This window comes from Lissotriton helveticus, chromosome 9 (genome assembly GCF_964261635.1).
Source record: "Lissotriton helveticus chromosome 9, aLisHel1.1, whole genome shotgun sequence".
Classification (NCBI taxonomy): domain Eukaryota; kingdom Metazoa; phylum Chordata; class Amphibia; order Caudata; family Salamandridae; genus Lissotriton; species Lissotriton helveticus.
Genome location: NC_136070.1, coordinates 830,014,527 through 830,040,888, shown reverse-complemented (window position 1 = coordinate 830,040,888; position 26,362 = coordinate 830,014,527).

Sequence of the window (26,362 nt, the reverse complement as noted above, 5' to 3'; positions counted from 1 at the left end):
AAAGCTCGGCCACCCCATCTAGATTTTTTAAATCTGGGGACAGCCAGAAGATTTTTCGAGGAAGACCGAAGTGTTCTATTAGGGATGTAGGAACTGATGAATGTTTTTATGCCTTCCGAACCAGCACCAAACAGAGCTTTATGTGTAAGACAGATGATCTTAAAGGAGATTCTGGCTTGTATAGGGAGCCAGTGAAGGTCCTTCCTGGCTTGGGTTACCGATGAAAGCCTAGGTAGGTTTAGGACCATCCTGGCTGCAGCATTTTGAACAGTTTGAAGGCGATGGATGGATTTCTTATTGATGCCTCCGTACAGCGCATTGCAGTAATCTAACCTGGAGGACCACAGGGCCACAGTTGACTGCTTGCGTGCCTCTGATGACAGGTATGGAGCAATATTTTTAAGCATCCGGATGATGTTGCAGCAGGTGGAGACTGTTCTATTGACCTGAGGATCAAAAGAAAGAGTTGAATCCATAAGAACCCCAAGGTTCCTGGCCGAGTTGGTGGGCTGGGGGCAATTTCCCAGGGCTGGTGGCCACCAGTCTCCTGACCAGATGTCATTGCTTCCCCCAAACACAAGAACCTCTGTCTTCTCCCCATTTAATTGTAGGTAGTTTCGCACCATCCAATTTGATACAGCCTCCATGCAAGTTCTAAATTTGGCGGCCGCTTCTGTGATGGGTAGGGTGGAAGATTTGATAATCTGGGTGTCATCTGCATATGACAAGATTTGATATCCAAAAGATCGTACTACCTCGGCAAGTGGGGTTACGTAGATGTTAAACAGAAGAGGGCTCAAGGAAGAGCCCTGCGGAACCCCACATTGCATGGTCTTAGGAGGGGACAGGAAATTACCAAGCTTTACCCTTTGCTGTCTCTGGTGGAGAAAAGAGGACAGGAGGCTTAGTGCACTTCCCCTCACTCCTATTCCCTTCAGCCGCTCGACCAAGATTGTAGGGGACAGGGTGTCAAATGCTGCTGTAAGGTCTAAAAGTACCAGCAGCGTAGTCTGTCCCCTATCAACCTCCAGGCGTATGCTATTTGCCACGACCGTAAGTGCTGACTCGGTGCTGTGCGCAGCCCGAAACCCATGTTGAGAAATATCGAGAAGACCATTTTCCTCTAGATATGTAGTCAGTTGACGATTTACATGGGTCTCCAGCATCTTGGCCGGGGCAGGTAGCAAGGAGATGGGTCGGAAGTTCTTTAAAACCTCTGGGTTCAGGGATGGTTTCTTCAGGAGCGGCCTAACAACTGCCAGTTTCCATGTAGATGGAAAGGATCTCTCAGAGATGGCCTGATTCATAATCCCTAGAAGGGGAGGAAGAGCTACCTCTCTACATGCCTTCAATATTTGTAATGGGCAGGGGTCTAGAGGTGAACTAGATTTAATAGTATCCAAAAGGACACTTAGTTTGTTCTGAGTCAGGGGAGAAAACTAGAAAGACTGACAGAGTGAATCTGCTCCAGGGGTTCGTTATTTAAGAGGGGTATAAATGAGGGCGACAGGTCTTTGTTAATATCCAATTCCATGTTGAGGGTTTTGAGGGATAGATAGATGTCAGAAATTTTGGAATGGAAGAAGTCTGCTATATCATCACATAGTTCCTGTGACTCCGCAATGGGGTCAGTGACTCTGGGGATTGACAGAGTGTTGATGATATTAAATAGCTCCCTTGATGATTTCAGCGAGGTGGTGATTTCGCTGAAATAGTTCTTTTTTTCAGCATCTATAGCCTTTTTATAATCTCTCAGTGCTGACTTATGTTGCCTCTTCCCCAGGGAGTCGGGGCAAGCGTACCATGCTCTTTCCTTCTGTCGACATTTTTGCCGTAAAAAGAAGTCTCAGTCTCTCTGAAAACCATGGCGCTGAGGGGGTCTTTCTTGCAGAATAGTGTTTTTTAAGGGGGGCCAAGGCATCCATTGCCTTAGAGAGTCCATTTGATAGATTCAAAGCGCCTGCATTTAAATCGGCGGGAGAACCTAGATCTGATATGAAAGGAGCAAGAGTAATGTTTGAGATCTTGCTATAGTTTCTTTTAAAGTTCCAGATCTTCCTATTAGCATGGTTCCCTACCCCTTGTGTAGTGCTTTTTCTACATCACGTTACATTGCAGTTATACCTATGATGTGTGTTGCATATGTTTTTAATGTTTGAAATTTCTACATTTCTTTAGACACACCTGTATGGTGACTTTTAGATATTTCATTTTGTTAACCTATTTTTGTGCAAGTGTCCATTTTTGGGAAGGTAGCTTTAACTAAATTCATACACACAATGTGTTGATATAGGTGTTTTTTTTAAAATAATTCTAAGATGTCAACATTACAGACATCCGCATTGCTTATTTGTTGGTATGCTATTGCTTGTACGAGCAATTTCTAAATGTACAAGTCCTGTGCAAATGTTGATAGACAAGTCAATAGGTAACAGGTAAGATTGTGGCTTACCGTTGATTGCATCCCCAATGGTGTTGGTTTTGCTCCTCATCACCTGGACCTGGCTTGGCAGTTTGGGCTGGATTGTTCCCATGAGGAGCAGGGTCAAAGCTGAGTTGGATATAGCTGGGTCTAAACTGGGGGGGGGTGGTGAGCAACAGAACAATGGATTTACCCCAGATCTCTTGACTGGGGGGAATGTTTGATTTGTTCCACATTCCGTCCATCATTTGCTTGTCTTTTGCTTTCTCGCCCTAAGTGCGCCGGATATGTCCAGATTTGGGCCCCAGGCTCACTGTGCCACTGTACTCAAGCTTGCCTGGCTGATGAGGGGTGATACCCTGAAACCGGCCTCAGGGTGCTTGTTTCTGGTCCAAGTAGGACCTGGCTTGGCAGTTCAGGCTGGACTGTTTCCATGACAAGCAGGGTAAATACAAATTGGAAGCACCAATTGTTTTTGAGAGTTTTGGGAAGGGATTCCAAATGATTGGAAACTGGTTTTCAACAGCAGGGAAAGGGATTTTGAAGGCTATACTAACGCCAATAATGATAAGAGTCTATGAACAAAAGGGGATAGGTCCATAAACAAGTGGTGGCGGCTAGACCCTTTATAGAATATGTAACAAAAATTGCCCGAACCACAAAATACCCACAAGCTTCTTGAGAGGGAACGATCAATTTATTGTGATCACCCTCGACACTTTACTTAGTGTCAATGTTTTTTTAAAATCTTTTTCAAGTTATAACAAGCTACATGACAGAAAACGAACAATACATTAAATATTTACACAGCTATAAATACTTTGTACATACATGAAAAACAAATTCTTTACACAATACAAAAAAGAAAATTCCTTGCATCAAACATTACAAAAAAACTAAGAATACATCGCAAACAACATTAGAACAAACATTACAATCAAAAAATGAGAAAAATATAGAGAAAACCAATCCAAGGGGGAATTATAAGCAAGTGAATGGCTCTTAAACAAATTAATACTGGACCAGCCGGTCCTAGTATCGTGAAGATGACCATTTTATTCCACCCTATGAAAGTGCTGACGCGTTTCGAGATCAGGCACAATGTCGCTGATCTCTCATCAGGGCTGTTTTATTCTTTGTATCTGCAAGATGCAAAGAAAATATTTTACTCATCACTCCTCAAAACCACACTTCTTTTAAGGCAATGGGCTGAGAAAGAAAATTGCTACATACCAAACTTGTTTGTAAGTAGAGCGGGGCATTAAGGCGTAAAGGGGTTTCAAACCAATTATTTTAAGCGTGGCCAGGCAGGACAACCTACAAGAAATTTTGAGAAGTTTGTATATTAGTAATTCAAACCAGCTTGTGGTTTCATTACTAAAGCGTAACCCAGTACTACATGAAGCATACCTTACTATTGTCGACTGCCGCCAACCGGCGTACTTATATGTAGTCTACCACCATGCGGATAAGCTCCTAAAACAATAGTGAAAGTTGTTTTAGTGGTGGGCCTGATGATTACATTGTTCGCATAGTGCATGCATTATTAAAAAAATATACCAGAATGGGCAGGAGTAATTTCGCGTACCTTAATGGTGTATTTCTGTTCCCTTTTAAATTTCGGAATTTTTTTTGAAAAAATGCTCTCAATTGGCCGCCCTGTGTTAGCAAAAAAAGGAAAAAATGAGTGCTTGTAGCTAAAAGTCTGAGCATTCAAACAGATTCTGAGCGTTAAATGGACCAAAAGCATGTCCTGGCATTTACCTGCTCTGAAATAACAGCACGCCACTGGTGTGATCAAAGTTTTCTCCCAAGAGATGGCCGTGCAGGCACTTCCTGTATTTAAAGCCAACCTCTAAAAGAGGGCATGATGGGACTTGTAGTGTCCTCGAACTTACATTACAAGAAAATTATATTTATTATATGAAGTGCGTATAAAGTCAGGGCGCGCCTATTGCGTAGTGTCATTTTCAATGAATAGATGCAGAAAACCTATTTTGTGACTATTTTAATTACGCGCTGAGTTTGAGATAAAAGACCTCAAAACTTTATTAGCAACTCGTATCTGAACACTAATATTAAAACAGGCCAGTTCATTTGAGCGTTGATTTAAATCGCATATATGTCACAAGTACGGCGAGCACATTAAGGGTCATGTAGCGGGGCGAGGCCGCGTGCTGTAGGAGACTGCGCTGCAGGAGACTGGTGGGCTCCTGGTTCTGACCCGGTACGACCTCCTTCCTTACAGACAGAACCATGGGGAACGGAGTCCGAGAATCACGACGATGAAGAACGCGGCTCCTTTAAGTGGATCTACAAGGAGGAGGAGGATCCGCCCAGAGGACACGTCAGCAGGACCGGATTGGCCAAAAGACAGGAAGCGATGTGGATGGCGTGTGACGTCACCCCGGAAGTGCCAGAGAGGAGTGAAGACGGAGAACCAGAGACCGGAGACCGGAGAATCGAAGGAAGAAGCGGAGAACCCGAAGAACAGCTGGGAGCAAGCGGAGGAGCGGCCGAGGGAAAGCCAGGAGGCCAACGACCCTGCGAGTCGCCGTGCCACTCTCCCGGGGGAGGAGCGTGGCTTGCCCAGGTACGTCAGCGTATGGCGGCTTGGGTGGGGAGCAAGCGTGTAACATAGTGTAAAAAGCCCCCATTTGAGATCCTGCGTCTCCCCCCCCTCTTGTGTCCGTTTACCCTGCGTTTATCCTCACAGTCTGTTTCCTCCCCTCACCCCAGCACTGAAGTGTGCTAGAGTTGTGTGATCACTGGTGGTTTGCTCTCCCAACTCACTACACCTGGGTCCCCCGGTGCATGCATTCCCCGCGGACATTGGAACTAACGGCCCCTTTCTGTTGGTCTCCCCTTTCCCTGGGTTACCGGAGCCAAGACGACGGCCAAACACCACAACCGTGACCAGACCTCGAAGGGGCAGCAACACCCAGCCTAAGAGGAAGAACACCCGAACGTCACAACGGAACCCAGTCAGTTCGCGAGGGAGAGACTTACGTTCAGAACAAGGAGAACTCTCATGTTAAAAACCCAACGTGGAATACCAATAAAGCCCTCGTTAACCCCAAGAAGTAGTGTCCTGCCTGTTCCTACCCCACCAACCGATACCGCCCCAACCCCTGGTATACAGGGCCAGTCCACAGGTCATTATTGTAATCATGTGTTGTATGCACTCTAAACAAACTTTAAGAACAGAGCATGTGGAGAGTCTGTAGGTGCCACTACACCCATTCTTAAGATTGCATATATCTACCTGCCAGGCAGTGGCCACGCTTATTTTTTATATACGCGAGGTGTATTTAATGAAAAGAGGACGTAAGGCTACAGATTAAGGCCAGGGATGTCTGACAGATGCCAGTCTGCTATACTGTGTGTCTGTGCCAATTATATGTGGGCTATCTCGGACACGCTATTAAGGCCTGTTTGAGTGCTATTGTATTTCAAAATGAGATAAGCCTCTTTCTGCAGTAAGGTACGCTCAATATCGTGGCATTTTGTCATTGAATTCGCAGTGAATAACACGACCATTTAAATTCATGTTCATTATGGCCTTTATCACAGAAGTGTTCAACCAGCGGAGCGGTCATTATTTTTTTCTTTATGCGTGATCGATGCTGGCTGATCCTTTGGTTGACTTGTTGGCAAGTCTTGCCTATGTAAATTAGTGGGCACGGGCAAAGTATTCCGTAAACGACATTTTTCGTTTTGCAGTTGTAGAATTCTGTATGTCTCCACTTAGTGCCCTGATGGACAAATTAATTGCCCTCAATTGTGGTAGAACAAGCAACACAATTGCCGCACCTGTGATGACCTTCCACAGGCTTTAGGTTCCATTGTGACAAAAGGTCACTTTTAGGTTTTGGGATGGTAATATCAGCTCTAATCAATTGTTCGCCAATACTTCGATTTTTTCTATAAGCGAAGACGGGCTTAGGAAATGGGCAATTCAAACCTTCTAATAGATGCCAATTATTTAAAACAGCTTGGCGCAACTTGTGGGTGTCAGGGCAGAACGTTGTCACACACACCATTTTGTTCATCGGTGGGCGTTGCTTAAGCTGTAGCTAGCATTCTCTCGGCGTATATCTAGCACGTTTGAATGAGTGCTTAAGGAGCTTCTTAGGGTAGCCCCTGTCTTGCATGTCATGACAAAAAGATCTCGCATGTCTTTCATAATCAGCCACATCCGAACAATTACGTCTAATTCTGAGCAATTGCCCATAGGGCAGATTGGCCTTTAGATTGCGTGGATTGGCGCTTCTGTGGTGCAGAATGGTGTTCCTATCAGTCGCCTTTTTAAGGAGCGATGTAACCAATCGTCCTTCCTCACATCTCACTTCGACATCCAAAAATGTCATGTGACTAGTGCTGTTTTCTATTGAAAATGTTATGTCCCTGTGTCTTGCATTGAGCCACCCATGGAAAGACATTAGCTCCGCCTGGCTCCCCTGCCACAGGAGCCAGACGTCGTCAATGTAACGATACCACTGTAAAATTCGATCTCTGAATGGGTTGTCAGCTTCCACAAACTTCTGTTCGTATTGTGCCATGAAAAGAATCGCCATTTCTGGGGCATAAGGACACCCCATGGCGGTCCCCTTCACTTGCATGTAGAACTCACCATTGAAGTATAGTAGAATAGTAACAGAATTCTCCAACTGCAAAACGAAAAATGTTGTTTACGGAATACTTTGCCCGTGCCCACTAATTTACATAGGCAAGACTAGCCAACAAATCAACCAAAGGATCAGCCAGCATCGATCACGCATAAAGAAAAAAATAATGACCGCTCCGCTGGTCGAACACTTCTGTGATAAAGGCTATAATGAACATGAATTTAAATGGTCGGTGTTATTCACTGCGAATTCAATGACAAAATGCCACGATATTGAGCGTGCCTTACTGCAGAAAGAGGCTTATCTCATTTTGAAATACAATAGCACTCAAACAGGCCTTAATAGCTTGTCCGAGATAGCCCACATATAATTGGCACAGACACACAGTATAGCAGACTGGCATCTGTCAGACATCCCTGGCCTTAATCTGTAGCCTTACGTCCTCTTCTCATTAAATACACCTCGCGTATATAAAAAATAAGCGTGGCCACTGCCTGGCAGGTAGATATATGCAATCTTAAGAATGGGTGTAGCGGCACCTACAGACTCTCCACATGCTCTGTTATTAAAGTTTGTTTAGAGTGCATACAACACATCATTACAATAATGACCCTTAATGTGCTCGCCGTACTTGTGACATATATGCGATTTAAATCAACGTTCAAATGAACTGGCCTGTTTTAATATTAGTGTTCAGATACGAGTTGCTAATAAAGTTTTGAGGTTTTTTATCTCAAACTCAGCGCGTAATTAAAATAGTCACAAAATAGGTTTTCTGCATCTCTTCATTGAAAATGACACTACGCAATAGGCGCGCCCTGACTTTATATGCACTTCATATAATAAATATAATTTTCTTGTAGTGTAAGTTCGAGGACACTACAAGTCCCATCATGCCCTCTTTTAGAGGTGGGCTTTAAATACAGGAAGTGCCTGCGCGGCCATCTCTTGGGAGAAAACTTTGATCACACCAGTGGTGTGCTGTTATTTCAGAGCAGGTAAATGCCAGGACATGCTTTTGGTCCATTTAACGCTCAGAATCTGTTTGAATGCTCAGACTTTTAGCTACAAGCACTCGTTTTTTTGCTAACACAGGACGGCCAATTGAGAGCATTTTTTCAAAAAAAATTCAGAAATTTAAAAGGGAACAGAAATACACCATTAAGGTAGGCAAAATTACTCCTGCCCATTCTGGTATATTTTTTTAATAATGCATGCACTATGCGAACAATGTAATCATCAGGCCCACCACTAAAAGAACTTTCACTATTGTTTTAGGAGCTTATCCGCATGGTGGTAGACTACATATAAGTACGCCGGTTGGCGGCAGTCAACAATAGCAAGGTATGCTTCATGTAGTACTGGGTTACACTTTAGTAATGAAGCCACAAGCTGGTTTGAATTACTAATATAAAAACTTCTCAAAATTTCTTGTAGGTTGTCCTGCCTGGCCACGCTTAAAATAATTAGTTTGAAACCCCTTTACGTCTTAATGCCCTGCTCTACTTAAAAACAAGTTTGGTATGTAGCAATTTTCTTTCTCAGCCCATTGCCTTAAAAGACGTTTGGTTTTGAGGAGTGATGAGTAAAATATTTTCTTTGCATCTTGCAGATACAAAGAATAAAACAGCCCTGATGAGAGATCAGCGACATTGTGCCTGATCTCGAAACGCGTTGGCACTTACATATGGTGGAATAAAATGTCATCTTCACGATACTAGGACCGGCTGGTCCAGTATTGATTTGTTTAAGAGCCATTCACTTGCTTATAATTCCCCCTTGGATTGGTTTTCTCTATATTTTTCTCATTTTTTGATTGTAATGTTTGTTCTAATGTTGTTTGCGATGTATTCTTAGTTTTTTGTAATGTTTTATGCAAGGAATTTTCTTTTTTGTATTGTGTAAAGAATTTGTTTTTCATGTATGTACAAAGTATTTATAGCTGTGTAAATATTTAATGTATTGTTCGTTTTCTGTCATGTAGCTTGTTATAACTTGAAAAAGATTTAAAAAAAACATTGACACTAAGTAAAGTGTCGAGGGTGATCACAATAAATTGATCGTTCCCTCTCAAGAAGCTTGTGGATATTTTGTGGTTTGGGCAATTTGTGTTACATATAAATAATAATAAGAGGGCTTAGCTTAATATTTCTTTACGCTTTATTTGTGAGCTGTGAACACATTTTATGCAAAAGACAGGAAAGGATGCAAAGAAAGTTAAATGAGAAGGATTTCATTTTCATGGGAAAAATGAATGTTGATTACATGTAACCACAGAACTTTTGAGGTTTGAAAAGAAAGAGATATGATTCAACTGACGTCTAAAGTGCCCTCTGAAATGGACTCAAATGGGAAACAAACTAGTGTGATAGTTAAGATAACTATGAAATGGCGGGACTGATAAAGCATGACAATTTACCTTAAAATAAGTGTCCTAATTTGCGCAATATATTAACATGAGAATGCTTAAAGTATGAAATAAAAGAAAACATTTCTTTTCTTAAAAGAGCAATTTAACATGAACATGATGATTTTTTATTTTTGGCGTAAGCACTCATTTCTATTGTAATTACATTGTCAAGTCAGACTAGGCCTCATTTATTTCTCTAATCCTCTCTTTCCTTTCCTTTAACTTTCTTCTTAAATAAGAAAATGCTTTTAGCAGATGCTGAACTGTACTATATTAAATAAATAATTCAGATCTGACTGCATTAGACATGTCATTTTAGTAGAATATGCTGACTTTAAAAATGTATTTTCCTTCAGTCCTCAGCTACATATTCTCATTGTATTTAGTTAGATTTTTGCTGCCACATATTCCCTATAATGAATGCTAGGCAGTATATTAAAACAATAGTGCCTACATGAAAACTTGGATCTCATGACTTAATTCAGTAAAGTTACAACTAGAATATTTCTGCTTTAGGATAGTTTATTGTCACACAGTGGAGTTTGAATAGCTAATCGTTTAGTCTGCAGGGGTCTCGTGAGAACCCAGAGTGAATCTAACACACATGAATGTTAGCAACTAAGTAGACATTCTGTAGCTAATACCTTGCTGACTGTGTATGTTTATCGTAGGAATGGAGAAAGAAGCAGCAGACCATCGGGCAATACTTTTCCATAGGCGTGGATGGATATATGTGTTTTTGTGTTTAATATACGTGCTCCTAGTTAGATTTATAACACTTCTTCTTTCTTAGAGCACGCTCTGAGAGCTTTATGCTGCCCAGATTGGTCCAGGCTACTTGTTCTGTGACCATACCTTTCCTTATTCTTTTGGTCTATTAACTGTAAGCTACTGCTGATGGTGATTTCTATCACCTATTACTTTGTGGCTGTCTAATTTCTTTAATGGTTATAGCTACTGCTGTGACAACTTTCCTAGCTTAACTTTGAACAGTTATTACTGTAACTGATTGCTGATGCTGTTTGAAAAAAAGGGAGACTCAAGACAAGTTTTAAGCACTACTCTTCATCAGGAGTTCACTTACAATCTGATTCTATTTCAATACTCTTTTAAATCTCGCTCTTTTTCAAAAGGACTCTTTATGGGTTCTGGTAGGTTAGGATCTGTAAGAGTAGATTAGGGATGTAGCAAATATTTCCTTTTTGGAACACGCTGTAATTTTCTTGATTGCCTCTAACCATAATTTTCTTGATATTTCTGTAAACGAATGTATCTAATTGCTAATTTGAATAAAGATGCTAAGAGCAAAATACTAAAATCTTAACGATGAATAATGGTTTTTGAACTAAATTAAAACTCTCATTATTGACTGTACATAATAAATTGTGCTTATTGAGATGTTGTTGGCTCATGCTCCATTCTAAGATGGTGACAAAGATGAAATCCAGTCGACCTTGAGAAGAGCAATGCGCAAAAGCTGGAGACCACCTTTGTAAGTCACTGGTTGAACTGATTTAAAGAAAATGTATTTCCACTCCTGCACACTCTTTTATATGTTGTACACTAGCTTCAAAGATGCCTTTGTATAGTTTCATCTAAAGTGCTAATAAATTTTTCTGGATGGACCGCAAAGACGTAATATCAGTTAAAAAAAATAAGATATTGAAAACCAGGATCTATCACTTTAAATAAATTGCTGGAACAGATAGCAACATAGAACATAGGAAAACCAGAGCTGGGACACATTACAAAGGGACCAGGTGTTTACTCCTATAGTGATTAACTTTTCCTCTATATCCTGACTGTCATCGCAGAACCCAAAAGTATATCTACAGAGTGACAAACTGTACCTCTCCCAACTGATATTATATATTAACAGCAAAACATTTATTCTAAATGAAATCACTACAAATTTCAACAAAAAAGAGAACACTCCTATCTGCGCCAACACATTCCTGAGAGGGACCCATCAACTTGCTTGACAATCTGGGTCACAACGCACCCACAACTGCTGCCATATCCACCGCTCACCTCACATACATTCCTCCTCTGTTCAACCCACCCTTCCTGTGTCATCACCCCACCTACAACTCCTTTCTCAAACCACCATTCTCCAATAGATGTTTCCTGTATCCAGCCCACCCCTAAGTTCCTAATGTCTCTCGATCACAGTCTTACTTCCTTAAAGAAAACCTCTCTACATCACAGTTTCTTTCATTACTCTTGCTATCAACTCCTAGTTCATCAGTCAGACTGAACACTCTGCCTCACCCTTGCCTCTCTCCTACACCTACAACCACAATACCCTTCTCTTATCTACAACCCATCTCGGTGGTCGCTTCTGTCTGCCATTACAAAGCTCACAGGCACCTCACTAATGATTTCCCTCTATTCCTGCTTACTCATGCCCTAGAAAAGGGGGTGGTGATGAACAGAGTGTCTGAATTAAGCAGACCACTCTTACCCAGTCCAAAGATCAGGGCTTGATCCATCACCGTTATTTAGCTCACTGCCCCATCCCAGCTCAGAACCTGGCTATATGCAAATTAGTCTGTCCCTGGCCCAGTGCATCATGGGAACAGGGCAGACCAAACTACCAAGCCAATTCTTCACCAGAAAGGATACAAGCTACCGGGGACCGGTTTCTGGCATTTCAGCCTCGTCGGCCCGGCTTGCTTGAATCCTGATGGAGCAGTGAGCAAGGGACTCATGTCTGAGTATACCCTGCCACACCTATAGTGGCCAAAAACGATTCAGAAAAGGGGGTGGTGATGAACAGAGTGTCTGAATTAAGCAGACCACTCTTACCCAGTCCAAAGATCAGGGCTTGATCCATCACCGTTATTTAGCTCACTGCCCCATCCCAGCTCAGAACCTGGCTATATGCAAATTAGTCTGTCCCTGGCCCAGTGCATCATGGGAACAGGGCAGACCAAACTACCAAGCCAATTCTTCACCAGAAAGGATACAAGCTACCGGGGACCGGTTTCTGGCATTTCAGCCTCGTCGACCAGGCTTGCTTGAATCCTGATGGAGCAGTGAGCAAGGGACTCATGTCTGAGTATACCCTGCCACACCTATAGTGGCCAAAAACGATTCAGAAAAGGGGGTGGTGATGAACAGAGTGTCTAAATTAAGCAGACCACTCTTACCCAGTCCAAAGATCAGGGCTTGATCCATCACCGTTATTTAGCTCACTGCCCCATCCCAGCTCAGAACCTGGCTATATGCAAATTAGTCTGTCCCTGGCCCAGTGCATCATGGGAACAGGGCAGACCAAACTACCAAGCCAATTCTTCACCAGTGTGGAAAAGTAAATTTTGCCATGTTCTGTGTCCCTACGTGTCATCCATCACATGTTATGTGTGCATGATTAAATATGCATATGCATTCCCCATGTTCGATTCAAGACGCAATTATAGTTGTGTCCACCTCTAATATGCCAGTTTCCAGTTCTCGTGAATACTACGAATATCAGGTCTATGTAAAGCTACGTTGCCACGTTTCTCAGTGTGCACGTTATTCCATTATAAAGTCCCCGTTTCTAGGCCTCAAAAGGGCCTGGACACCAGATTCAGCTCCTGTCTCCTGAAACCTCGCTGAGGAGCGATACAGCCCCCACCTGTATCCTCGACCCTTCACTTACTTCCTGCCTCGCAGTGCCCGGTTCAGCCTGGCTCAGCCTCTGAGTCTGCCAAAAGTATGTTATAGTTCCAGTTATCAGTTCAGTCCTCCTTCTCTGCATTCCTAAGCTACTGAACCGCATCAATAGTTTCCGTCATTGTCTAGCCTTTCCGGCTCCATGTAAGAGAAATACTGTATTTAATGGTCATTTCATATTCTTCATCACGCACTACATGTAGAATAATGCATGGTCCAGTCTTAGAATCAAGTTAGCCTTTCCCCTCCTGACTTCTAGTTTATATCAACATGTTCTCTAAACATCAGATACTAGATACTGTTTAGGTACGTGTCGCCCTGACTCTCCAGACTTCAGTCTCTGCTCCTAGCACAGAGTTCATAGCCCCCAGCTTCTCCTAGTGATACGTCATTGCCAGTTTGCGCGCACCATCAGGTTAGAGGTCCCGGCTCCTCAGGTAGCCCCTCCATGGTTTCCGCCCTATTCATGACATATTCTGTTACGTTTGCATCACATGTCTATGTATACGCCCTGTTACACCTCTTTTCACCCTTATCTTTCGCGACTGCTACGCGTCACACCCTTTGCTCCACCCACTGCTCCGCCTATCATATGTACTGTAATGCAACTGTTTTACTATATATGCTTGTGTATTGTTATTAAATGCTAGCGCGCTCATCCCAGATCCAGCCCCAGCAGCTGCTGGGCCCTGCCATCCTATTCCTATGCAGGTTGTCCTGTTCCTGTCCTTTATGCTGTAATAAACCTGCGAAACTCCTACTACCTCGAATCTTGACTCTTATTTATTGAGCTATCTGTTATTCATTTATACATTCAAAAATAGGGTATTATTTATTTATTTACCACATAATGGCGCCCGAATAGGGACTTGCCCTTTCCCCACGCGTCGGTGAAGCCACGCCGACCCCCTGACCCTCTGCAGTCATGACGGAACTCTTCTGCGCACCGGCAGATATTTCTGCTTCAAGTATCCCTCAGGCCCACGGAGGAGACGGAGGAGGCGGTCCAGCATCCAAACGAGACGGTGGAGGAACGCGGCGAGTCCCGACCAGAGCCCAAGCCGAGAGTCCAAGGTCCGAGGTATCCGGAGGCCCACCCGTAACTGAAGTCCGAAGTTCGCCCGTCCGGCGTCGTAGCAGTCCAGTCCAGTCCGAGGCCTTCCGTTCTTGCTGCCCGGTGAGTACCGTTACTGGGGTGGTATCTAGACAGGGTCAATCTAATTGACTCTGGTCCGTGGGTTGGTGGTACACAGACCCACAAACGAAGTGTCCACTTCGGTGGATGCGGGTCCTGACGTGTCTCTTTATGAGACCGGTAAGTTTCGTACTGTTTCAGCAGTGCATCTAGTTCCTGTTCTAGTCAGTTCTGTTCTCGAGAAAATTCATGTATTTTGTGTTCCGTATTCCAGGTAGTATTCTGTTCGAACTGTTATTTTTAAATGTTCTTCATGTATTTTAATGTCGTGGTATGAATGGGGAATAAGTATCGTGTTTATTGTGTATTGTATTGTGTCTAGATTATAGTTCAGTCATGCCGCTCTTTTCGAAATTACGTCAGTTAAAAACCAGAAAGGGTCTGCTGGAAGCAGCAGTTCCAGTTCCGCCTAGGGACAGTCCAGGTCATTTTATGTATCAGAAGCATGGCATAAGCGCCATATTGTATCTAGATTTATGGGTAGAGTATACCAAACAGTTAGAAGAAAAGTATAGATGGCCCGTATCGGGTACATGGGATGCCGAGTGCATCATGCGAGTAGAAGAGGCATTATGGAAAAAGAAAGCCAGACAGTCACAGAAAGATGCCATCGAGTTATGGCGCAAAGAAGCTCATAAAAGAACTGAAAAGGAAATCAGAAAGTCAGAATTAAGTAGAGAATCCTTAGAACGAGCACAAGAAAAAGAACTAATCGAGATAGGTGAACAAGTCAAAGCCGAACAGTCAGACAGACAGAGGCATGCCCTTATTAGGGGTATGTATCCTCTCCTTGCCGAGGGCTTGCCAAAAGCGACCCCAGAGGCATCCAGTAATTTCCCGCCACCATTAGTTCCGACCAAACTACGTCACAAACAGACCGCAGCTGATATTTTTATTTCGTCCTATTTGGACGACACAGTCCCAGAATATGCAAATCCTGTTCGCGCTCCGCCAGTCCCTGTAAATCAGGCACTTCCCGCTCCTCCAGACACCGGAGTACCTGTTACGGTACCCCCGGTCCAGCCCGCCATACAAGTCCAGCCTACATTTCCATTTCCCACTCTGCCAGGACGAAGAGCATCAGTAGACGACTCTAGTTTAGGGGCCGCAGGGGGAGGTACTCCTCAAACCCCGCCGCCACACAAGCGTTTAACGACAGCCGAATTACATGCACAAGCGTCACAGCGTACGCCCAGACATCAGACTGTAGCAGAAATAAGAAAATCCCTTGCCGAATGCGGCTATGATCCAGTCCCAGGCGAGGATAATATGGTTTTATATTCATTCCGCGTAAGAAAGGTGGCCGAGTATCTAGTCACCCTACCGAATATGAAAGAAGATCTAGACAGAATATATCGTTTCATCCGTACAGGGGATGATCCAGAAAGTATTAGCGAGGCCATGTCTCAAAGGAAAGCCGAGATCCAGCTCATGATATTAAAGTTTCTGATTAACTGTCTAATAAGAGAACAAGATTACCCGTCTAAAGATCCGGCTGAAATGAGAACCCTGACAAGGTGGAGTGATAATATAGCCGAGGGTAAGCACAAGACCGTCGGTGCTATGGAGAGTATGTACAAGAAAATCCGTAAAGAAATAATAAAATTACACGAACAGCGTAAAGCAGCACAAGTAAACGAGAAAGAAAGTAACTCTGATCCTGAAGAGGTAGAGGACGAGAATCCCGCCAGAATAGCGTATGTAGGAAAATCTAGATTTCCAGATCGCCATTTACGCCTAGAACACAAGTCTATTTTTCATCATCCAGCACCAGAACAAGGTTCTCTAGAACAAGTGTTTCAAGCTACCGATCACATTCTGAAATCACGAATCGGTTACAGTGAGTTAAGTACTATGCATGAACAAGAACTAGTCCGATCAGCAGTCCGATGGATTACTGATTCTACCACTTTTCCAGACGAAATAGTGGCACAAATGTTTCTGAAACTGCCCCCAGCCGAGCAACGACTGGTGGGTATGTATATGATTCAGCACCTCATTACATTGTATGAGGGTCAACACTCTGATCCAGGCCCGTTACATGATATCCTGAACGAGTTACTCCAGTATAGATGGAAAGGTCTAGGTACCGATTTAATTAGTGTCGTTCTAGAACAGCGTCACAAATATAGAACGTTTTTGAATCCGCATTTTGTTCATGTCTCACCCCCAGAAAGTAAACCATTTTACATAGAGAGACAGAATCCGTTACGAGAAGTCCACCCAGTTAGAGGAACGGGTGGCGAACTAGAACGAGTGTTTGTTTACACTCCGATTACAAAGATGGAACTCCTCGAGATGAAGAAATTAATTCCCTGTCATGATAAAGATCCAGCAGGGTTCCATAGAGAATTAAAAGACATGCTCCGTATGGGAGAATACACGTATCCAGATATAATTAAAATGTTAAAGGTTCTGCTGCCCGCAGGGGTGTATGAAAAGCTCAAGGAAAAAGAATGGGAGGTGGGAGAGAAAAAGATCGATTGGGCAGTTCTAGAAGCTGAAGACAAGGCACGAGTACCAGGTACCGGTCTTGGAGATAAATGTAAAGAATTACCTGAATTATTGATTCAAGTTTTACCCAGATTATTGACAACTAGAAAAGAAGACTGGGATGCAATCTCAGCCTGTAAACAGAAACAAGACGAAGATATTAGTGATTTTTATTCTAGATTTGAGAAATGTTTTAGCATCAACAGTGGCCTCAAGACAAGTAGTGAGTCATACCCTCACCTTTTTGTTACTAAATTAGTCGAGAATTCAAGTCCACAAATTAAGAATCGAGTTCTGAAAGTCGAAAGTACCTGGCAAGCTAATACCCCGTCCCAGATGTTGCAGATGCTCCAATACCACCAGAATAGAATCAGGGAAGAGCAAGAACACGAGAGAAAACGTATGAAAGACACGAAAATGAAAGTACTAGTTGCACAATCTGTTCCTCAAGACAGTCAGAAGAGGGGTCCGAATCAAGCCAGTCATCCTGCAGCTCCCGTTAAGGGGAATTGCAATTATTGTAAACAGCCAGGTCATTTTATAAATGAGTGTGCAGTTCTGAAACACAACATAGCTACTGGTAAGACTAAAGAAAGACCACGTCCGCCTAGACAAGAACAAGTTTCACAGATTCCTCAGCCACAGAATGCGCCACAGACAATTACAGCTCCGCAGCCTATCGCTGCAACACAGCACGTCACACAGCAGATGTACCAGTATGCACAGTCTGAGTATCCAGAGTACCAGCAGTATTCATGAAACAGCCTAGAGAGGGAGGTAGGCTTGCCTCTCATCGAGATACCTGTAGATCAAGAAGGTCCCTATGTTCATAGTCAAGTATTAGGGAAAGACAGAAAGTTTTTGATTGATACAGGGGCAAGTAGGACCACAATTAGTCACGCCGAAGTTCCAGGGGCTCCGCTCTCAGGCTCAAGAAATGTTTCCCTTGGATTTTCAGGAAAGCCTATCGTAAATGAGATCTCAAAGCCAGTTTCTCTAGAAGTAGGTCCATTGTCCCGCACTACTGATCTGTTACTTACTAAGTCATGTCCAGAAAATCTATTAGGCATTAAGACACTGAAAGAGTTAGGTGCAGTTATATGCTGTTCCCCAGAGGGAATACGATTGTTCCTACGTGACTTCAAGGGTCACTATGTATTACGAGATTTTGATTCAAGACTGTCTAATGTTCCGCAGCACTTATGGGCGCAAGGTCCAACTGATGTAGGTTACATGCAAATCACACCCTATCGTGTGACTCTCAAGCCAGGTGTAGTGTTACCACGAATCAGACAGTACAGATTGCCACTTGAGGCTGTAGCAGCCTTATCCAAAATTATTGACGAGCTCATGGCTCAAGGAGTGGTTGTAGAAACTGACTCCAATGTATGTAATTCTCCGATCATTCCAGTCATGAAACGTACTGATCCAAATGCACCCCCAGTATATCGATTAGTGATTGACCTACGAGAGCTTAATAAGTGTATTATTCCTCAGTACCCAGTTGTCCCAGACATCTCTTCCCTATTGACAGCCATTGATTCCGAAGCCACGTTCTTCACTGTCATAGACCTCAAGAACGCATTTTTCAGTGTCCCTATTCATCGAGACAGCCAGTTCCTTTTCGGATTTTGTTTAAATGGAAGGAGCTATATGTTTACACGAGCTCCTCAAGGTTTCACAGAAAGTCCTAGTATTTACAGTCAAGCACTTAAGAGACAACTAGACAACATTCACATGCCAACTGACACTGCCCTGCTCCAGTATGTCGATGATCTCCTGATCACAGCCCGTTCTGAACGTGCTTGCGAGCGAGCATCCCTTACAGTCTTGTATTTCCTAGCCGAGATGGGGCACAAGGTGTCCCCTTCTAAGCTTCAATTCTGTGTCCAGCAAGTGGTATACTTAGGACACTTACTGTCCAAGAGGGGTAGGCAGTTGACACCAGACCGTATCCAGTTAATAGCGAGTCTTCCTCAGCCCAAGACCCAGAAGGAGGTACGTGCTTTTATTGGCCTTACTTCTTACTGCAGACAATGGATTCCTCAGTATGCATTTCTAGCCAAGCCACTGATACAGTTAACGACACAGGAGGCAGCCGTATCGACTGTTCTCCCTTGGACATCTGAACATACACTTAGTTTCAATGAGTTAAAGAAAGCCCTATGCCAAGCTCCAGTTCTAGCGACACCGAACTACAGTAAGCCTTTTACACTTTTCGTCACTGAACGTGAAGGTACAGCATTATCTGTTCTCACACAAGATCAAGCAGGACAATACAAGCCCTGTGCTTATTTTTCGAGCACATTAGATCCTGTAGCCCAGGCTCTGCCTGCGTGCCTCAAGTCAGTTGCAGCCGCAGCCCTAGCTATCAGACAAAGTGATTCCATAGTCTTAGGACATACCTTGACAGTACAAGTTCCACACTCTGTGGAAGTTCTTTTAAACCGAACACAAACTCAGCACTTGACAATTGCACGTTTAACAGGTTATGAATTGACACTGTTCCAGCCACACATAGAAATCAGACGCTGCAACATCCTGAATCCTGCTACACTGTTACCATCAGTTACTTCGAATTCTGCCACACATGACTGTGTGGAAGTAGTTAACATTACGACAAAGCCAAGACAAGATCTGACAGATATTCCGTTACCAGATCCCGACCTGACACTTTATGTGGATGGTTCATGCATGAGAACTAGTACAGGAGAACTAGTCGCCGCGTATGCAGTGACTACTGACACTGAAGTTATTGAAACACACCGTATTGACACCCTGTCCGCTCAAGCAGCAGAGCTAGTTGCTCTGACACAAGCCTGCATACACGCCAAGAACTTGAAAGTTAATGTTTACACAGATTCACGCTACGCATTTGGAGTTGTACACGACTTCGGAGTGCTCTGGCAGGAGAGAGGTTTCATGACTTCTCATGGAACCAAGATTCAGCATGGTTTCCTTATTCAAGCTCTGTTAGAAGCCATACATTTACCGACATCTATCGCTATCATGAAGTGCAAAGCACATACGAAAGTTACTGACACCATTTCTCAAGGTAACGATCTAGCAGATCGCACAGCCAAGCTTACAGCACAGACTCTAGACATTCCAGTTAACATGACACACACTCCAGATCCGATTACATGCATGACAGTTAAGGACCCTACACAAGATGTCATAGATATCCAGTTACATGCTACTCCCGAAGAAATCAAGAAATGGTCCGAACAAGGAGGGGTCCAGACAGATCAAGGATGGTTAACGAAGGGTAGAGCCACATGGTTTCTCCCCGACTCTATGGTTCAAGTCATTATTAATACCGCACATAGTCCAGCACATTTAGGAGAAAAAGCTATGTTAGACAGTATCCAGAACATTTGGTTCAACAAGCATTTACGAGCTGCAGCCAAGCAGAAAGTCCGTACCTGTATGATATGTTGTCAGTTTAATCCAGGTAAAAGTGTCCCGGTGGAACAAGGTGGATTCCAGCCCCCTGACCACCCTTTTGAAGTCCTCCAGATGGATTATATTCAGATGGAGCGATGTCGAGGTTTCAAGTATGTCCTTGTAGTTGTATGCGCTTTGTCCAGGTGGACCGAAGCATATCCAGTCCCAGATTACACAGCCGCGACCACTGCCAAGCAGTTGGTTCGTGAGTTTTTCCCTCGTTATGGACTCCCTAGAGTCGTATATTCTGATAACGGTCAGCCATTCTCATCTGAACTCATGAAGCATGTTTCCCTGTTGTTAGGGTACCAGTGGAAGTTTCATTGTGTACGCCACCCTGAAGCAGCCGGTCTCGTAGAGAGACATAACCAGACTCTGAAAATCCGCATCGCTAAAGTATGTAAAGAGAAAGGTGTGGACTGGCTGGTAGCTCTACCAGTCGCTTTATTTTATATGCGCATGGTCGCACATTCCAGATCAGGTCTGTCCCCGTATGAGGTCGTTTTCGGCCGCCCCCCTAACATGTGGGGTACTCCTAGACCCCGAAGTATTACCGATGTTTCAAGTAATATGCTGACAGATTACCTAGCTTCCTTGATGTCTGCCCTCAACTCATGTCGTTCACAGGTTGCCGCCGCATTTCCAGACAATACCGAGGTGGCACCGCATGAAATCGTTCCAGGATCCATGGTGATGGTGAGAAATTTTGACAGATCAAGTCCGCTGGAGCCTCGCTGGAAAGAGCCCCGACAGGTCCTCCTCACCACCCGTACAGCCGTGAAGTTGGAAGGTCGCAAAGGCTGGGTGCACCTTTCTCATGTAAAACAATTTAATGGACTGAAACCCGTCTTAAAGAACATTTCCCAGGATTTGAAGGATTGCCAAAGCATTGTTCTCAAGGACTGTTCCGCAAAAGACATTGCTACAAACCCTCCCCTGTTAGAGAAAACTCCGCAACAGGAGTATAAACTCAAGTTAAGGTCTAGTAAAATAAGTCAGTCAGTTTGATTGTCTAAGTCCTCCCCTAGGTGAAATGGTTAGACTGTTTCTGACATGTATAAAATAGACCCCCATAGTGAGAGAGTTAGTCAAAACTCAATTCGATGTATCGTTTTTCTGTGTTTCATATTGTTTCTCAGCATTATGATTTCCTGCACCAGTTATGCATTTTTCTTGTATTTCCCAGTTCTTCATGTAAATAAGTCTGCTAACGCTACAATAGAGCACACGTTTAGTGATCTACCTCCTCATGAACTCTCTTACCGCCTCGCTATGCGAAATAATTCATTTATCCGCATGTTACATTACTCACATCAGACCAGCAATGCCACTAATTGTTGGGTGTGTGGTCGACTCCCCCCTTTCCAGATACCGAAGGGAGTTCTGCCACTCTTTCCTTATCCATTTTCACATAATGGTTCGTGTGGAGCATGGTCCACGTTAACGTCATCCTCAACAGATATGTCTTTTCTTAACAGTACATGTTTTCCAGACAAGCAAGGTCTTCCCCACAGAACCGGGTTAGATCTAGAAAATGAAGTGTATAATTTAGGTAATTATTCTTCGAATTTCATGGTCTTGAATGTTCAGTCTGATACTACTCCAGACTTACCTGCTATTTCAGTACTACCAGTCAAAGGCGAATTATGTGTCCGAAATAATGGTTCCGTACATGTAGGACATAGTGATTGTACTACTATTGTCAAGTATAGTGACAGTGGGAAATCTATTTTCAAAGCTTCACGTCATTCTTATTTTATTTGTGGTCAAACTGCATATGTTCGTCTGCCCCTCGATTGGGAGGGAACCTGTTACATTGCCTTCCTACTGCCACCAGTTTTCCTAGCCCCACCTGATTATCATAGAAATACACATCTAGTACACATTAGACATAGAAGGGAGTCCCCAATTGTCGATTATACTGAAACTGCTCTAGAACAGTATACAGATTTCAATAGAGGTTTCTTCTTCTTTATAGGACCTATCCAGAATAGTAAGCTAATCCGTAGGTTAACCAGAACTCTCGAAGCTGTAGTAAATGAGACTGCCTCTGCTCTAGGTAACTTAACCGAAGAGCAATCTGCTATGAGATTTGTCGTTTTACAGAATCGTCTCGTCCTTGACGTCATACTGGCCGATAGGGGCGGGGCCTGTAGAGTCATCGGATCTAGTTGCTGTATTTTCATTCCAAATAACGCACCGTCTGTTTATTCAGCTATAACCAGACTCCATAAAATTGCCCATCTGTTACACCAAGATCCAGGCACCTGGACATGGTCCGGTTGGTTCTGGAATATAATTTCCGCCTGGGGATGGAAAGTCTTGTCCTTTCTAGGTATTGCAGTAGCGATCATATTCAGCTGCTGCCTCTGTATACAATGTGGCCCTGCGATTTGCGGCATTTGTGCTACCTCTTGTATTCCTAGTCCCAAGCCCCGTTCTAAATCCCGTTCCAGGATAATTCGAGACGAGCAAATGATACTGTATGAAATGATAGATGGTATCATGAATATTGATGTTTCCTGATGGAAACGTAGTGACAAGGAGGGAATGTGGAAAAGTAAATTTTGCCATGTTCTGTGTCCCTACGTGTCATCCATCACATGTTATGTGTGCATGATTAAATATGCATATGCATTCCCCATGTGCGATTCAAGACGCAATTATAGTTGTGTCCACCTCTAATATGCCAGTTTCCAGTTCTCGTGAATACTACGAATATCAGGTCTATGTAAAGCTACGTTGCCACGTTTCTCAGTGTGCACGTTATTCCATTATAAAGTCCCCGTTTCTAGGCCTCAAAAGGGCCTGGACACCAGATTCAGCTCCTGTCTCCTGAAACCTCGCTGAGGAGCGATACAGCCCCCACCTGTATCCTCGACCCTTCACTTACTTCCTGCCTCGCAGTGCCCGGTTCAGCCTGGCTCAGCCTCTGAGTCTGCCAAAAGTATGTTATAGTTCCAGTTATCAGTTCAGTCCTCCTTCTCTGCATTCCTAAGCTACTGAACCGCATCAATAGTTTCCGTCATTGTCTAGCCTTTCCGGCTCCATGTAAGAGAAATACTGTATTTAATGGTCATTTCATATTCTTCATCACGCACTACATGTAGAATAATGCATGGTCCAGTCTTAGAATCAAGTTAGCCTTTCCCCTCCTGACTTCTAGTTTATATCAACATGTTCTCTAAACATCAGATACTAGATACTGTTTAGGTACGTGTCGCCCTGACTCTCCAGACTTCAGTCTCTGCTCCTAGCACAGAGTTCATAGCCCCCAGCTTCTCCTAGTGATACGTCATTGCCAGTTTGCGCGCACCATCAGGTTAGAGGTCCCGGCTCCTCAGGTAGCCCCTCCATGGTTTCCGCCCTATTCATGACATATTCTGTTACGTTTGCATCACATGTCTATGTATACGCCCTGTTACACCTCTTTTCACCCTTATCTTTCGCGACTGCTACGCGTCACACCCTTTGCTCCACCCACTGCTCCGCCTATCATATGTACTGTAATGCAACTGTTTTACTATATATGCTTGTGTATTGTTATTAAATGCTAGCGCGCTCATCCCAGATCCAGCCCCAGCAGCTGCTGGGCCCTGCCATCCTATTCCTATGCAGGTTGTCCTGTTCCTGTCCTTTATGCTGTAATAAACCTGCGAAACTCCTACTACCTCGAATCTTGACTCTTATTTATTGAGCTATCTGTTATTCATTTATACATTCAAAAATAGGGTATTATTTATTTATTTACCACACCAGAAAGGATACAAGCTACCGGGGACCGGTTTCTGGCATTTCAGCCTCGTCGGCCCGGCTTGCTTGAATCCTGATGGAGCAGTGAGCAAGGGACTCATGTCTGAGTATACCCTGCCACACCTATAGTGGCCAAAAACGATTCAGAAAAGGGGGTGGTGATGAACAGAGTGTCTGAATTAAGCAGACCACTCTTTCCCAGTCCAAAGATCAGGGCTTGATCCATCACCGTTATTTAGCTCACTGCCCCATCCCAGCTCAGAACCTGGCTATATGCAAATTAGTCTGTCCCTGGCCCAGTGCATCATGGGAACAGGGCAGACCAAACTACCAAGCCAATTCTTCACCAGAAAGGATACAAGCTACCGGGGACCGGTTTCTGGCATTTCAGCCTCGTCGACCCAGCTTGCTTGAATCCTGATGGAGCAGTGAGCAAGGGACTCATGTCTGAGTATACCCTGCCACACCTATAGTGGCCAAAAACGATTCAGAAAAGGTGGTGGTGATGAACAGAGTGTCTGAATTAAGCAGACCACTCTTACCCAGTCCAAAGATCAGGGCTTGATCCATCACCGTTATTTAGCTCACTGCCCCATCCCAGCTCAGAACCTGGCTATATGCAAATTAGTCTGTCCCTGGCCCAGTGCATCATGGGAACAGGGCAGACCAAACTACCAAGCCAATTCTTCACCAGAAAGGATACAAGCTACCGGGGACCGGTTTCTGGCATTTCAGCCTCGTCGGCCCGGCTTGCTTGAATCCTGATGGAGCAGTGAGCAAGGGACTCATGTCTGAGTATACCCTGCCACACCTATAGTGGCCAAAAACAATTCAGAAAAGGGGGTGGTGATGAACAGAGGCTATATGCAAATTAGTCTGTCCCTGGCCCAGTGCATCATGGGAACAGGGCAGACCAAACTACCAAGCCAATTGTTCACCAGAAAGGATACAAGCTAAGCGTGGAAGGGTATACTCAGATGTGAGTCCCTTGCTCATTGCACCATCAGGATTCAAGCAAGCCGGGCCGACGATGCCTGAAATGGCAGAAACCGGTCCCCGGAAGCTTGTTTCCTTCCCAGTACAAGAATTGGCTTGGTAGTTTGGTTTGCCCTGTTCCCATCATGCACTGGGACAGGAACAGACTAATTTGCATATAGCCAAGTTCTGAGCTGGGATGGTGCAGTGAGCTAAAAAATGGTGATGGATCAAGCCCTGATCTTTGGACTGGGTAAGAGTGGTCTGCTTAATTCAGGCACTCTGTTCATCACCACCCCCTTTTCTGTATCATTTTGTCCACCATAAGCGTGGAAGGGTATACTCAGATGTGAGTCCCTTGCTCATTGCACCATCAGGATTCAAGCAAGCCGGGCCGACGACGCCTGAAATAGCAGAAACCGGTCCCCGGAAGCTTGTTTCCTTCCCAGTACAAGAATTGGCTTGGTAGTTTGGTTTGCCCTGTTCCCATCATGCACTGGGACAGGAACAGACTAATTTGCATATAGCCAAGTTCTGAGCTGGGATGGTGCAGTGAGCTAAAAAACGGTGATGGATCAAGCCCTGGTCTTTGGACTGGGTAAGAGTGGTCTGCTTAATTCAGGCACTCTGTTCATCACCACCCCCTTTTCTGAATCATTTTGTCCACCATAAGCGTGGAAGGGTATACTCAGATGTGAGTCCCTTGCTCATTGCACCATCAGGATTCAAGCAAGCCGGACCGACGACGCCTGAAATGGCAGAAACCGGTCCCCGGAAGCTTGTTTCCTTCCCAGTACAAGAATTGGCTTGGTAGTTTGGTTTGCCCTGTTCCCATCATGCACTGGGACAGGAACAGACTAATTTGCATATAGCCAAGTTCTGAGCTGGGATGGTGCAGTGAGCTAAAAAACGGTGATGGATCAAGCCCTGATCTTTGGACTGGGTAAGAGTGGTCTGCTTAATTCAGGCACTCTGTTCATCACCACCCCCTTTTCTGAATTATTTTGTCCACCATAAGCGTGGAAGGGTATACTCAGATGTGAGTCCCTTGCTCATTGCACCATAAGGATTCAAGCAAGCCGGGCCGACGACGCCTGAAATGGCGGAAACCGGTCCCCGGAAGCTTGTTTCCTTCCCAGTACAAGAATTGGCTTGGTAGTTTGGTTTGCCCTGTTCCCATCATGCACTGGGACAGGAACAGACTAATTTGCATATAGCCAAGTTCTGAGCTGGGATGGTGCAGTGAGCTAAAAAAACGGTGATGGATCAAGCCCTGATCTTTGGACTGGGTAAGAGTGGTCTGCTTAATTCAGGCACTCTGTTCATCACCACCCCCTTTTCTGAATCATTTTGTCCACCATGAGCGTGGAAGGGTATAC